The sequence below is a fragment of the Lontra canadensis genome, unplaced genomic scaffold (assembly GCF_010015895.1).
Source record: "Lontra canadensis isolate GAN:19392208 unplaced genomic scaffold, GSC_riverotter_1.0 scaffold27, whole genome shotgun sequence".
Classification (NCBI taxonomy): Eukaryota; Metazoa; Chordata; class Mammalia; order Carnivora; family Mustelidae; genus Lontra; species Lontra canadensis.
In genome coordinates this window covers 16,017,132-16,033,726 of record NW_022631021.1, presented here as the reverse complement: position 1 = coordinate 16,033,726, position 16,595 = coordinate 16,017,132, and the positions used below count along the sequence as shown (strand labels likewise).

Sequence of the window (16,595 nt, the reverse complement as noted above, 5' to 3'; positions counted from 1 at the left end):
TCTCTTTTTATTGCTATCAGACAAAACAATTCCCTGAAAATCCTCCTCCTTTTTAACAAATGAAAATGACTGTATAAATCCAACTAAATACTGATGGTATGGTTTTGAATCCTAAAATGTGGAATTTCTTAAACTAACATTGTTCTCCCCAATACACACATACACAGACACACACACAATGTCAACAAATAAATACCAGTCAAATTTGGATTATCTGCCAACTGGATGGCAAGAAACAACTAGTACGGATATTCTTAAGTGGTGGAGAGCTGGTGAAAATACACAGTTGGACACTGGAATGTGTTTTATTCTTCTACTTGCATAAAACAATTCCTGGCACTCTGGAAATTGGCAATAATGTACTTCACACTGAGTAAACAATGAAACTTTCCTAGGGGTAAAAAAACAAACTCAAGAGAACTAGAAAACATTTTTGTTTGTAAATAATTTGGTTCATACCTTAGCAAATGAGAAGACTATGTTTTGTTTAAAACAGCATTTTTAAATTCCTGCTATAAAAGACTAGTGTGAAAAAGAGAATGAATTATAGGAGGGGACAATGTCATTAAATATTTATAAAAATTCTCGCAGAAAGGAGGCCTAAAAGGGCTCACAATACACAAATTCAAGATTGTATTATTATTACCAAATTTGCCATCTACAATGCAAGAAATTCATGAGGTGGGAAACTCATAACACTGCTCCCTCCAAAGTTGGTTGGTTACACTCTCTTATAGAGATTTTTCAAATTCAATGGTCTAAAGCCGAAACAGCTGCACTGGACTTGGTTCATGCTGGAAAACTGACATTTCTCTAGCCAGTGCCAAGTGTAGTCTCAGAATTACAATATGTCAGACTTTATCCAAATGGAGATGCTCTTATTTTCCTACATCATCCAAATGCTGCTCAGAAGAAATTACAAACAAGATCCCTAAAGCCTTATTACCCAGTGGCCCTAAGGAACAATTATGGCTATCCACATACTGCCTAGTGCAAAATGCTCATTTCATAGCAGAAGTAATAGAGCAGGTACCAAAATGACTTCTGCTCCCAATTACAGGTGTTTTCGAATATTATTGGATTAACACTGAACATGATGCCTTCACAACTCCATGCCCTCTATTTCTGGGAAGGTCAGAAGAACCATATTACTCAGAGCTAGAAGAAAAAGTGTTCTCAGAGCAGGAGTAAGTAAAGTTCCAAGATAGAGATAGAGTAGGAAGTGGTTTGCACAAATGAGGAAGAGATTATGCAACTCTTTCCCATTTGTAGCTACAGGAAGCCATGAGTATGGGCTCTTAGACTGGTTTAGCAAAGCAGGTTTCAGGTAGGTGTGCCACTAGAAAACCCAAAAGAAACAGCAAATAGCCATGTCCAGAAGACTTTAGACACTACCCAACTTCACAGTCATTAGGGGCAAGCTATGGGAAATAGGGAAAAAAAATCCATTTGGCAATAAACATGAAATTGCAAACACAAAGATATGAACAAATATTCAATAAAAACTACCATCATGGAAGAAGACACAAAAATAGCAAATACAGGGGCACCTGGGTGGCTCAGTGGGTTAGACTTCTGCCTTCAGCTCAGGTCATGATCTCAGGGTCCTGGGATGAAGCCCCACATGGAGCTCCCTGCTCAGCGGGGAGCCTGCTTCCCCATCTCTCTCTGCCTGTCTCTCTGCCTACTTGTGATCTGTCAAGTAAGTAAATAAAATCTTAAAAAAAAATAGCAAATACAGTAACTAACATCAACAGAAACAGAGTTAATTCAATAAAAAGATAAGCGGCTTAAAGGTACTTAATATATTCAGAGATACATTTGAGAATATTTGAATATGTACATTAACATATTGAGAGACATATGAGAATAATTGAAGAGGGATGTAGTGAGATGGAAAATCAAGTTGAAGAATTCTATCAGATTATAATGCAAAAGGATACTAATCTTACGAAATATTTAAAAAGTTTTCAGAAGGAAAAAAATTAAGACATATGAGGAAATAATGGAAGAAAGGCATTCAAAGTTAAATAAAGATCTGAATCTTCAGACTGAAAGGGTCTCCGAAGTTACAAACTGCTTGAATGTGGGGGAAAAATATACATGTCTTTTAGATACATACTGGTGAAAAAATACTAATTCAAAGGATAAAGAAAAAAAATTCTAAGTGTTTCCAGAGGGTGGAAGGAGAGAGGAAATAGAAAGGATACCAATTAGTCTCTCCAAAAAAATTACCCTAAGATACACAAAACTAAGAGTTAGTTGTGGGATAGAATGTTTTTTAATTAACAAAACCTTCCACCTACCCTTAACATTCCTCCAAAATAAACTTCCCTCTACTGGAGGGATGCCTGGGTGGCTCAGTCGGTTAAGTGACTGCTTCAGCTCAGGTCATCATCCTGATGTCCTGGGATCAAGTCCCAAATGGGGCTCCTTGCTCAGCGGGGAGCCTACTTCTCCCTCTGCCTGTTCTGCCTGCCGCTCCCCCTGCTTGTGTTCTCCCTCTGACAAATAAAATCTTAAAATAATAAAAAATAAAAGTGTTATTGGAAAAAAGTTAATAACATTCTAGAAATAAAACACAAGCTCTCAAACTGGAAGCTCATGGGAAGAGAAAGATGGAGGGTGGTAAGGGTGATAAAAATCATGTAAATAGGACAAATTATCTGAGAAGAGGAATAGTTACCAACTAGCTATTACTAGGAAACTAGGTTTTAATTTATATACAGAAATATGATGATGGCTATCATTATGTAAACAGGAATATAATTTCCAGGGAAACTGGTACAAGAAGAAAAGGAAACAATTCCAAACAAAGATAGAAAACCTAATAGTAATAATTATAATTGTAATGAAGAACAAGAAAGCATGATAAAAAGAGAAAACAATGCAAAGAAAGAGTCTAAACATATTAGCAATCATAATAAAGTTTTCTGGTATTTAGAATTTAGAAATTTCAAACTGTAGGGTTTTTGTTTTAAGATTTTATTTATTTATTTGAGAGAGAGAGAGAGAGCAAGAAAGGGAACACAAGCAGGGGGAGTGGGAGAGGGAGAAGCAGGCTCCCCGCCGAGCAAGGAGCCCGCTATGGGGTTCGATCCCAGGACCCAGGGATCCTGACTTGAGCCAAAGGCAGACATTTAACAACTGAACTACCCAGGCACCCTGTAGGGTTGTTTGTTTATTTTTAAGATTTTATTTATTTAGAGAGACAGAGAGTGCAAGCAGACGGAGGTACAGAGAAAGAGAATCTCAGGCAGACTCCAAGCTGAAAGCGGAGTGCAGAGCCTGAGGTTGGGGCTTGATCCCAGGACCTTAAGATCATGACCTGAGCAGAAGCCAAAAGTCTGACACTCAACTACCTGAGTTACTCAGGTGCCCCAGTGTGGGTTTTTTTTTTGGGGGGGGGGTATTTTTTTATTGTTTTTTAAGTCTACCCACATGCTGCTTACAAGAAACCCACCTACAACACTTGTTAAGTGCCAAGAATAAGTCATATCAGACTGACCTGGACTTCTCTGATGGGTGTACTAAGATGTCATCAGATAACACTCTGCTCAAGAGATTTCAAAATGAGAACAGATGAAATGTAAGCTTAATATAAAACTAAATGGCTCCCCAATGGAAAGTTAAGACCTGATGCCAACATGGTGGGAGATTTCTAGTGATGTTTTTAGAGTACTGACACTTGCCTGGTCCAGTTAACTGGTCACTCTTCATTTGGGTAAGGGCAACCATGACCTGCAAATCACAACTCCACACAAAGCAGAGCTAAGAATGATCTCTGACTGAATGAAAGACCTTACTGAAAGATCTCACCTGGATAAATAATGGGCCAAGTGCTACAAGATAAAATTCAATAGAAACATACAAAAGTCCTGGGAGCCAAAATCTGGATGGTAGAATGCTCAATAGTAAGCTGCTGGCTTCACAGCAGGAGATCTGAGGAGACTACAAGGTCTTAGCTAACCGTAAAATGCAGTCATTATTGTCAACTGGATGCCAACAATTCGTTTGCTCTTGGGCTACACCCTCTCTATTCAGCAACCCTATGATCAGGAAGAATCAAACCTCAGTGGATCTAGAGAAGGCTGACCAGACTGGACACATAACTGCAAACCACTGCAAAAAAAAGCAGCAGTTTTAGAATATGATGTCCCACTTGTCTTCAAATACTGGCAAGACTGCCACGTGGAAAAGACATTAGGCTTCTCCCCATCACTCCCAGAGTACAGAATTAGGACCAATGCCTGGAAACTCCAGGAAGGAAGTTTTCAGTTTAATTTCATTTTAAAAAGGTTTTAATAGATGGGGATGTCCCTCAAACTGGAAGTTTCCCATCACTGGAGGTGTCTGGAATAGGGCAGTATGTTCATTAAGTGCGCTATCGGGATAAGCATTATTGGTATCAACAATATTTATACTGTAAACAATAATTATTCATAAAATAACTTCCAGCCCTTTGACTTACGTTGACTAGAGTGTCTAAAGCAATCATTTGTCCAAACTGAACCATGCTTCAAGAAGCAGGTTTAGGTCACCTGGGTGGCTCAGTAGTCAAGCATCTGCCTTCGGCTCAGGTCAGGATCCCAGGGTCCTGGCGTCGAGCCCCTCATCGGGCTCCCTGCTCAGTGGGAATCCTGCTTCTCTTACTCCCACTCCCCCTGCTTGTGTTCCCTCTCTGACCACCTCTCTGTCAAATAAATAAATAAATATTTTTTTAAAAAAGCAAGTTTAATCCCCACCTCTTCTACAAAGTATATCATGACAAAAAACAAGACCACACCTTCCACAGTGCCTATCTCCAGTATTAGACCATTTAGAGCTCCATTACATTCTTATTTTGCCTCCTAAAAATTATATTTGAAATAGTCCATCTCCCAATGGTACCACAAGCAACCTGGGGTCATAACCAACCTCAATCTGTCAGGCACCCTGGTAGACACTGAAATGAAACTTGCTGACTCATCATTTCTTTCTTTCTTTTTTTTTTTTCCCCCTTCATATAGCACACAGCCAATGTTTTTGTAATCACCAACATCTGCTCATTGTGAAAATAATGAAATACACAGTAATGCCTTCCTTGGGAGAGTATCTCCCTTCCTGCTTGATATACCAAAATTCTTGCATTTTTCCATTTAAAACTTCCCAACTCCCTAGTGAGAATAATGCTAGAAACTAACTGATATCAAGGCACCTGGGTGACTCGGTAGGTCTGACTCAATCTCCCTTTGATTCAGGTTATAATCCCAGAGTCCTGGAATTGAGCCCTCTTTGCTCCGCGGGCTCTTTGCTCCACGGGCTCTTTGCTCCACAGGGAGTCTGCTCCCTCTCCCTGCCACTCAGCCTGCTTGTGCTCCCACTCGCTCCCTCTCTGTCAAATAAATAAAAATCTTAAAAAAAAAAAATTAAGAAACTGACTGAAACCCATTCCTGCATATTTTGAAGGTAATAAAACATGCCTTCTTCCTTTCCCCTTTTACCAAAGAACATATCATATCAATAGATGCCTCTCGGAAAACAGAAATCCCAGATTTTGAAGGGAAAAAGTCAAAATATGAAATTATCTGCAGAGTAAGAAAGATTAGCAAAGTCTTACACTGTAGACAAGCAAGGCTACATGTTCCTCTTCACTGCAGCTTGAAAATACTATAGCTCTGTACAAGTGTATTCCTTGAGGATACTGGGTTGGGTGAAACAGTCCAGCCTTATCGAAGGACTGGCAGACTAAGACAGTGAAAGAAAGGAATAGAAGAAAAAAATTTTCATCTCCAGCACACTTTATGATAAATGCTCATCTTTGAGGATAAACTGGAAGAGGGGATAAAGCAGAAAGAGTACATGTATTTATTTTTTAAATTTAAGTTGTTAGAATTTAAGTTAAATTCGAAAATGTGAAATTATCATTGCTTCTCTAGTCTTATGCTGCTTTAGGCTCAAGGTCCAAAAAGATGGAAGGTTACTAGAAGGGAAATTTCAAATTCAACTTGGCAGCCATATCCAAGATGATGCAGAAACATTTAAAATGCATAAACTTGTTGCATTACTCAGGCTTAGCATTTAATAATGGGATAAGTCTGGCCAAAGGTTGTCCAATGTGAAATTACTCTACCCAGCTAAAAATTAAAAATATTTAGAGGCATAGCTAAGGAAACACAGATGCACAAATGGCTCTAACTATCCTATATCGGTAATTGGCCAGACATTCATTTAACTAACTTAGAATGAAACAGAGATCAAAAATAATCACATTTTTTCCCAGGGTTCTGACATGTGTAGTCTAAAAATAATTGATTCTGATTTCCCAGTGCCTCCATAACTTCCCTCTGTCAAGTGTCAGTCAATTGAATACAATTCAACATAGTTTTTGTTTGGTTCAGTTTTTTATTTAATAGACTATGTACTAAGTCCAAACATGCTGTAGGAACTTACTTACATATGTCATGTATGTGGAACTCACCACAATTTTGAGAACATAGATCCAACCACAGATACAAATAATAGACCTTCAGACTAGTAGATGTGGGGCAATTGACCAGATTACAAACACAACAACCTCCTTAAAGCACCTACTACACATAGCAATAAAAGAGGTTTAGGACCTACATGGTAATACAACTGACCCTGACATGGGGAGCATCCACGGAGAAATTTGCTAAGCGATTATGAGTCCTTGAGGACAAGGATCATAATTAATTTATCGCTGCATTGCCAGGATCTAGTTTAAACTACAGAAAGAACTAAGACATATTTGCAGAATGGATGGATTAATGCATATCCTATACAAATGCACCAAAGTGCGGGCTGCAACAGCACAGGGAAACCTAGCTGATGAAGCAAATCAATACTGAAACCCAGGGCTGCATCTGCCCATTGACACGGCTATGTTCTAATTTTCGCAAAGCTGTGCTAATGGGCCATCCATGGCCCTGACCAAAGAGATCTCTGCAATTGCTAAACCCAGAAGCTCAAGACAAACCACTGATAGCTGCAAACAAGGCTGGAAGATACCCTCAATCCCACCAAACCATCACAGTGACCTTCTGGGACTATGCCATATGGCAGAGGAGGATCATCTTGCAAGACTCCACATCAACACTTACAGTCACAAGGTATTTCCTCCCAAAGGCCAATGTTACTGCCAGCTCTAAGAGACACCATCCCCAGCATCCATACTTTCTTCTCCCTCAGCCCTGTATGAACAATGGTGAAAATCTGGATGTGCCTCTTCATGACACAGGCTGTACGGAGGATACCTCATCTAAAGTAGTAAGGTGGGGCACATGGGTGGCTCTGTCAGATAACCATCTGACTCTTCATTTCAGCTCAGCTCATGATCTCAGGGTTGGGGGATCAAGCCCCATGTGGGGCTCCAGGCTCAGCACAGAGTCTCCTTACTACTCTCTCTCCTTCTCCCTCTGCCCCCACCCCTGCTCACATGTGCATGCTCTCTCTCCCTCTAAATAAATCCAAAAAATAAAGTAGTGATGTGTTTTCCAAAAGACAGACATCCAAGTCTCAAGTGTAAAAAAGCTTAGAAGTAGGGAGAATATTATACTTATGATAATAACAAATTTAAGCTAAGTGGAGTACTTTTTACCTGCCAGGGACTATGCTGAGGGGTTTGAGTTATTCTACTTAACCTTCCTGACCACACAAAGAAGTAGGTCCTATGATCCCACTTGACAGATGGACAAACTAAGCTTTAAAAAGTTAAATACTAGGCACAAAAATCACACAGGTGCTAAGTGTCAGGGCCATGACTACGAAATAAATACCTATGATCTTAGATAGCTATCATCATACATGGCCTCAAGGTCTTAGAGTACAGAATATTCTTTTGGCATTCACAAGGAGTAATAAACTGATTTTCTGCTTTTATAAAAATATTTTGTATCATTTTAGCCATATTTTACTATCTGTAATTAGTGTCTGGTATTTAAAAGCACATCTGGCACAATAAGTACTTGATGAATTAAATGAAGATAAATTAATTACACTGTAACATCATTATCTCTCATTGGAATGGAATTCAAAATTAAAATTTCAAATGTTTCCATCTACATAGCATGTAGTTAGGCATTCATTTTTGCATTATGAAAGTAAAACATGTATATTAAAAAACAGACAAAACAAAGAAAAGCAGAAAGAAAATATCTGTCATTCTACAAACCAAAGACAACTGTTAACATTTTGAGAAACATGCAATTCAGAGCTCAAAAATATAATTTGATTACTCATATAAGCCTGATTTCTACCACAAAAGCCATAATTCAGAATCAGAAAAAAAAATTTTTCAAGTGTTGAAAAGACCAATGAACATTTTTTTATGTAATTTCCACATGGAGGCCAAAGAAAATTTTGTTTAACCATCATGAAAAGATATTTACAATTTTCTTAAGATAAAAAGATCTGTTATTTCATTATTCTTCATTCACTACTGCCCATTTTCAGTGAACATTCAAAAAGGATATTAATAGGAATTTGAGAAATGTGTCCTACATTTCCCAGTAGACTAATTTCCTAAAGGGTTTTACCCTTTACTGACCTAAACTGTCTGTAAATATGTTCTAAGCTGCAATTCTTTACACGGCCCATGATGTCTCCAAACAGTGCTTGCAACCAAGGAAAAGAAAAACATACAAACAGCAAAATGAAAAAGGACTTTACAATCACACCTGCCCAGCTGTCCCTTACTGCAGGCTTTTCTAAGCTACTAATTTTCATTCAGCTGGTGGCAGGCTGGGGTGAGAATCCAAGTTTCTTATTTCCTAGTCCAGAGCCTTTTGGGAAACAATGAGAGCATCTATTTATTTAGTATTTGACATATATTATTATTATTACTATTTAAATGGTAGTTCGGAAATGACACACAGACAGTAGGGACCTACTCGGTCACACTGCACACATCATTGGCTTGCTGTCACTAAATATACAGAGTTTGAAGAAAGTTCCATGTACTTCCACTTCCTGGAGGGAGGATGAATGTCACCTTCTCTTTTCATTCCCACCCCCACCCCCATTCCAAAGGAAGCCAAGTAGGAGCTCTGCTTATAGCATTCTGGAGAAGACAGTTAGCATGTCATCCCTGCCGCCCACATTGTTGATTTCACTCTCTCTCATTTCAAACCTCAGTCCAGAGGTGTTAGCTCACAAGTGATCTGAACAGGAAGGGGACAGTAAAAGGAGCTGTAAAATGATGAAAAGGCAGACTGCCCAAGGCAAAGGAAAATTCTCCAGGGAAGTGGTGGAGTTGCCCGTGTTCTCAGGAACCTGGGTGTTTGTTTACCTTCTCCACACTGCCTCTCTCTGGGATAAACGCTCCACTTCTTGCTAAGATCTGCCTTCAAATCATACTCAACTCTTTCTAAAGATGGATCCATGGTCATGGTCATATGTCAAAGGAGAGTCAAAAATGGAGAAGAAATTAAGTGACGCATCAGGCTTTGCTTGATTTTTTCTAAATTTAAATCAGAATTATGTTTGCCTTATATACTTTTTTCACTTAAAGATATTTACAGAATGTTATTTTCACATAATAAATTGAAGGGAGTTTTCCATTAAAAAAAAAAAAAAAAAAGGAAAGAAAACTGCCAACTGGCTATTAATAGACTTACTAAACTGAACTTAGCAACTTCTCTGAATCCCCATAGGGTAGCCAAGCTCATGGTTGGCACTTAAGCACTATTTGGTGAATGGCTGAACACTTACAAAGTATGTTCTGGTCTTATCTCTAATATTCTACCTAATTCTGGATACTACTGGAAATCACAGGCCTAGCCACACCCCATGAGGTGGAATAAAACTCTCTCTCCCTAATAAAGTAGCAAAATTCAGATATAACAAGGTTTAGAATTTTTGAAAATATGTATTTCGAAAGTTGTTTCAATCACTGAACGACCTTTGGATTTGAACGTTACCGTGAAAATATAATACCCATGTTCTGAGTGTTTGTATCTGTCCCTATAACACTTTAAAAACTAAATTTCCAAAGAATATTCTTAAAAGTACAAAATTTCTCTAAAGCTCAAACTTCACTGGAACCTCTTTTTCTTTGAATTTTAAAAGAAAATTTTATTGGTCCTTTATCTTTTCTTGACATCAATAACTGTAAAAACAAAGTTAACAAACAGCATAACATTGCAATCATGGCTAAATTGACCTATATCAAAACAACACAAGTCAAAACCAAAACTAAACACTGAATCAAACACAAGCAACTGGCAAGATTCCCAGAAGGTCAATAAACTTGGACTTGAGAAAACTATCAACGTTTCCTGAAATTTTCAAAGATATCCCTAAGTTTTTTCATTAGTAAAAACCAAAATGCCAAAGAAACAACAAAGAGAAAAAACTAAACCTAATCCTTAGAAAAGACAAACCTAGTAGGAAAAAATACCCCTTTCAAAATTGACAGCTATAAATTTATTTTCTTGGCATGGTGGACATATTGTTGGCAGTGGTTCTCCACTAAGGAAATCTTTTGAATAGATAAATCTGAAAGCAAACTGGGTTAAGCAGGATGGGTAGCTCTATAGCATTCCAATAGCACTGTCTTTGATTATGTGCCTCCCTCATATTATCTGATTTTCCAGAGGGCAAGGTAGTTGAATGAAAAATATTGAGTTGAACGCAGGAACCCTGATTTGTCATCCAGTCCTACAACTAATTCTGCATAAGCCTTTAGCCCAGAATGATGCCTGTAAGCCTCTGTCTCCTCATTTATATTAGATCAATTATAATATCCCTTAGCACTCTAGAAATTCTAGGAGTACATGGGAATCCCACAGATAATAATGTATAGTGTTACAGGGCCTCTCTTTATAAAGGACATGATTACTCCTTTTCACAATAAATTAACCAAATTGATTACTTTTTTAATCAGCTTGGGTATCAACATTCTAAAGAACTGTGCTGGGTGCCTGGGTGGCTCAGTCGTTAAGCGCCTGCCTTTGGCTCAGATCATGATCCCAGGGTCCTGGAATCAAGCCCCACATTGGGCTCCCTGCTCAGCAGGGAGTCTGTTTCTCCTGCTACCACCCCCCAACCCCTGTCTCCCGTTCGCTGTGACCACCCCCACCCCCATCCACTCTCTCTCTCTCTCTCAGATAAACAAATAAAATCTTTTTTAAAAAATAATAAAGAAAAAAAGAACTGTGCTCGGTGATACTGATGTTCAGTCAAGTTTGAGAACCAGTAGGTCAAAGCAGTGATTCTCAAAGTGTGGTCTCTGGCTAGCGGCAGCAGCAGCATCTGGGAACTTTTATAAATGGTATTCAAAATGTTGTATTATTTTCTGAGAAACTTGAAATACTTCACTTATTCTGAAACAAATTCTCCCACTATCTAAAACAGAAAAACCATCAAATGAACATAGCCTAAGCTACTTTTTTTAGGATTCCATTTTTAAGAGGTGAAAACAGAAGAGAGCCTCAGCTTAAACCATTCATTAAGTCCAAAGTAAAATAACAGCAAATTCTTATTAAGCATTTACTATGAGGCAGTGTTAAAAGAACTTTATGTACATTAACACATTTACTCCATATAACAACCCTGCTGAGATAGGTACTGTTTTCCCAATTTTCTAATGAAGAAACAGAAGTAAAAAAATATATGCAACTTGTCCAACTTCAAACAATTCATAAGTGACAGAGTCAGATACAAAACAAGACTAGGCAGTCTGGGGGCGTCTGGGTGGCTCAGTGGGTTAAAGCCTCTGCCTTTGGCTCAGGTCATGATTCCAGGGTCCTAGAATCGAGTCCTGGGATCGAGCCCCCGCATCGGGCTCTCTGCTCAGCAGGAAGCCTGCTTCCCTTCCTCTCTCTGCCTGCCTCTCTGCCTACTTGTGATCTCTGTCTGTCAAATAAATAAAAGCTTTAAAAAAAAAAAAAAAAAAGACTAGGCAGTCTGACTGTGGAGTGTCCCCAACCATAATATGGAAAAGAAAGGGAATTTGGCCTCCATGGCTGATCTTGTTTGCATGAGACTAGACCACACGCCAAAAATAAACATTTCTACTTTGTTTCTCTCAAGAATAATAATGAATCTAGCTAAGGAATTACTATTGCATGCTAAGAAATATAATCCAAAGACAATAAATACAAAATAAAAACATGTATCCATTTCCACTGATGTGTTTTACTCACAAGACTGCCAAGATTGGCCTTAATAGTAAAACCATCCACTTTGGAACAACCTAGGGCCCTCAAAATGAACTAAATGAATGCCAGGTAATGCTCATCAAAACCTTTCTAAGTGAGCCAGGTTATGTAAATCAAGTGCAATTAGGCTAGCTTCTCTAAGACTATCTCTGCTCCAATGCTTATGCATGTAAGTGGAGAATTATAAAATCATTTTTTATTTTATGCATTGCAGTACTGATCATTCCTAATTGGCCACTCACTGCAACAGTGCTGCCACATCCTGTCACTGACAATTGCGACATTGCGGACTCTCTTAGCTCTTCAGATAAATTATCCAGAACACGTGATTTGATTCCTGAGAGTTTGAATTTGCTTCCACATGCCTTCATTTTTCCCATCAAGAGATGTACCTCTGATCTTTCCTTTTCATCCCCAAAGCTACTCTTCATTTCATACATAGTGAGTTAAACAGAAAACCCTACTCAAATTAAACTGTAATGGCATTTAGTAACATTAAACTCTAATCATATTCATTTTAATAACATTCACTTGTAATGTCAAAAGTATCCTAATAGAGACTGATTGCCCGAATGAAGGAGTTTACACGCTCGAGAATGCTTATATGCTGGAAGCTGCATTTGGTTTAGTCTCCAGGAAGTAACAGAAGATTAGTAATAGGCAGGTGTAACATCTTGAATTCCAAGAGTCAAGATGAGTTATAAAAAGGTGCTCTAAGTTAGAAATCTAATATTCAACTTATCATTGAAATCAAAGGATAATCAAGACTATGTTCAAAATTACAGAATAATTTGGCATCCTTTTTGAAATTGATACCATGTTTTTTCACCAGAACTATTTGGTCCTAAGATGATCATCCAGATAAGTTCCAATCAAATGATATGCAAAGAATTTTTTTTTGGGGTATGTGGTTTGAAGCATTTTGAAATTATCGTAGTAAAGGAGAAAAAGAACTCTTAAATTACCTCACCTAACCCTTTTTGCCAGTTTAGGCCTATCCTTGCTCTGTATCCTCATTTTCCCTTCTCTTATATCCTCTTCAACAAACCTTCATGTAGCTGGATAAGGTTTCATTCTGTGCTCACTCTCAAGAACCTAAGAAATACCAGATGGTATTTCCCAAGTGGCTCTCTTGGATACCACAGCATGCCACCTTTAGATGCTCTCTTCCCATCTGAATTGTCTAAGGACTGATATTAAGGAGAACCAGACTTTAAGACTATTTAAATGTGAATGTTAATGAATTATAAAATCCACCAGATAGTGAATGAAATACTTTACCACAGAGAGTGAATAAAGATCAAATGATTTGAAGCTAATCAAGTAAAAAAAAAAAAAAAATTCTAGAAAGTTCCATATAAAACATGCAATAAAATTATGAAGAGAATTTGAAAATATTCTTATGTTCACATTCTGGTAAGAAACAAAAGCTATAAATTCTAAGGGTTAGATTTAATACAAAATCTGACCATGTTATCAACATACTTTTCATTTCAAGGCATTTGGGGATTAGAGTTTTTTGTTCTTAGTGTAAGTGTGGTGTGTGTATATTTAATTTACTATTTTAAACACTTTAGAAGCATTATTTCACTTTACTCTGACAATAATGTGAGAACTATGAATGATGCATTGTATTACTACAGTCCTCCTTTTACAGATGGGGAAACTGAGGCTCAGAGAAGTTATGCAACTCTCCCAGAGCAAATTTTGAATATGTTCCCATAGCACATTTTGAACCTAAGTCTTGACCCCCAACAAAGGCTCCTGTTCCTTAACCCTACCTGTATTTTCCCCAGTTCTCTAAACACAAGCTTAGTACCTGCCCTTCAAGAAGTCTACATATTGCAATCACAAACTGGCACAGAAAATGCCAGTTTGGGAAATAAACGTTTCCTGTACAGAAAGTCTTGCTACAGGTAGCACTGTGTTCACCAGGCACACATGTGGTGGACTGGAGTCATGCCTATTCTAGCTTTTTATCCAACAACAGATTTTCTAATCCATTTAAGCCTGTTTGCAAAGTCATTCTATTTCTGTACTAATGACTTAGAAACAGCTGGAATTTTTTTTTTTTTAGCCAAAATTTTGAAATCTCAGATCTCTATTAAAAAAAAGGAAAAAAAAAAAAAAAAAAAAGGAGTCACTTCAGATAATCCAGAGACCTGCAGTGCTGAATTTCCCTTTCACTCTGGAGAATTGGCATGAATCCCTTAAACCTCTAATTTAAAAAAAAAAAAAAAAAAGAGTCCTGTAATGTACACTGATGACAGGGATGATCCGGTATCATCTCATTGGGAGCCAAAGACTCATGTTATTACAACTAGAAGACTTATGTACATTTCTTCTTCGGCTTCATTTCAACTCCTAAAAAAACAAAAAACCAAAAAAAACCCTAAATTCCTATTCTCTCCTAAAGTACACAGATTCTACCATGTAAAAATTGCTCAAGATGATAGCTAAGTCTCTACCCTTTACAGGATCCTCCAAAGTTCCCAGTGTGTTTTTTGGGGGGGAGGGTGTTTTGTTTTGGATAGGGTAAAACCCTACTGATGCACACCTAGGATTTTCTGAAAAGTGTTCCCTTTACTCCTGCCCCTGTGGAGGGGAATCTGCAGGTGTTTGCCCTTACCTTCACTGAGATCCAACCCAGTAGTTCTCAAAAGTAGGTAAACGCAACTATCACCTGGAGGGTTCATGGAAACAGAGCTAAACCTTACTCCCAGAGTTTTGGCCTGGGCTCTAGATCGTCCCTTAAAGTTCCCAGGTGATGCTCATACCGCTGGCCAGAGATGACATTCTGAGAACCACTCCTTTAACTCACTGGTTCCCAAGCTGTTCTGCATGGAAATCACCCAAGAAGAGCTGTTTTTAAACGTGGATGCCCCCAAGTCCCATTTCTACAGATTTCTCATTTAATTGGTTTAGGGTGCTGCTCAAGGACCGAGTTTTTTAAAGTTCCCCCAAGCTCCTGTCCTGTGCAGCACCACTAAAGAACCTTCTGGGCCAAATACACCGCCCACCGCCCTGTGCGCTCGCCCACGCTCCCGGCGCGCCACGTGTGGAAGCCACTGCCCCTTCCAAGGGGACGATGGGTTCAGGGGCGTACACTGCCACGCAATAAGAATTCCCGGGGCCAAAGACCCCCGCGGCACAAACCAGCTCCCAACGAACCTCCCATGATTCAGGAACACCCAGTAACTTTGTAACAGGACAAATCCTGTCATCCCAGCCTCCAGCCTGGGTGCAGAGTTGATTTCTAGGTTCACCAAGCGCTTCAGCGCGGGGAGAAAATATCAAACTGCAGCCCCGGGACGGCTAGCCTGGAAACCCCTATTTGTTACTCTAGCAGAGAGAGGGGAGAACGCGCTGTCACCTTACCTGGCGCGGCGTCCGGGGTCAGGGTGGCGGTCGCAGCCAGCAGCGTCTTGTACCAGGGTTTCGGGGGGCGTCCCAGGCGGCGACCAGCCCCAACCCGGGCAGAATCTGGGCTGAAGAGGGTTTGCTACCCTCCGTCCGGAGCCCGGTCGCCCCGTCGCCCCGTCCGCCGGCAGTGGCCAGTGCAGAGCGCCTCGGCTCCGAAGCTCGCTCTCGGCCCCCTGGAGGCGGAGCCGGGGAGATAAGGTTAGCACTCCCGCCCCCTTTCCGGTGGGCAAGGCCAGAGGGTGGGTTTTGGATCACGATCTGCAAGTGCGAACTGCTAATTAACCCTGGTGAAAACACGCTCAGCTCGAATCCTGCCAGGACCAGAGGCTGCGCGACGGGAGAGGCGGCTGAGGAGCTACCCCGGAAACGGGAAAGATAAAGGGGCGCGGAGGGTGAAAGGGAGAGCACCGGAGGAGGCGAGCACCTGGGGCGCGTTGCAGCACCGACGAGAGGTGCTACCTTCCTTAGCCCGTGAGAACGGCCCCCAGGGGGCGCCAGGGTCTGTCACCCTGGTCCGCCCAGCAGCTGACTATTGTACCTGCCCTTAACCTAAGGTAATAGCTGCCGGAAAACCTGAGAGGAGTTCACTTTCAAACAGGTAGGCAATTACCTTTGAGGACCTGGAAGTTTCAGGAAGTTCTGGAATAAGGCGACGGCCTATGAAATAAAGGAGTACTCTGTTGCTCTGCCCATTACTAACAGAGCACCAGAAAGTTTCTTAACCTTCACGTGCTTAGACCTCCCATGTGCACTGGACTCCCCTCTTACCCCCTCACCTGTCACTTTCTCCACTTCTCACTCCGATTTACCCCCTCACCCCCTCCCCCGTATGGCCTGTTTGTCCTTCCTTATACACCCCAGTGTGTTGTTCTTTCCCTACTTCATCTACCTCCAAAGCTCTGTCTCATACCTTATCACAGTTGCCTGCTTCCCTTTATTCAGGTCTCAAATGCCCCTTCCAGAGAGTCCTTCCCACATACTCCATCCAAAGGGAACTCCCACAACCATTCA

General features: G+C 40.0%; 1 protein-coding gene across 1 annotated transcript in view; it reads right to left on the bottom strand.

Moving 5' to 3' along the window:
- The window catches only part of COL21A1 (collagen type XXI alpha 1 chain), a 177,976-nt gene extending 162,212 nt beyond the window's left edge, over nucleotides 1-15,764 (bottom strand). Inside the window, exon 1 of the mRNA XM_032864499.1 lies at nucleotides 15,540-15,764. The gene's annotated coding sequence lies outside the window, so the exon portion shown is untranslated. The remainder of the gene's footprint in view (nucleotides 1-15,539) is intronic.
- Between the last annotated feature and the right edge of the window lie 831 nt (nucleotides 15,765-16,595).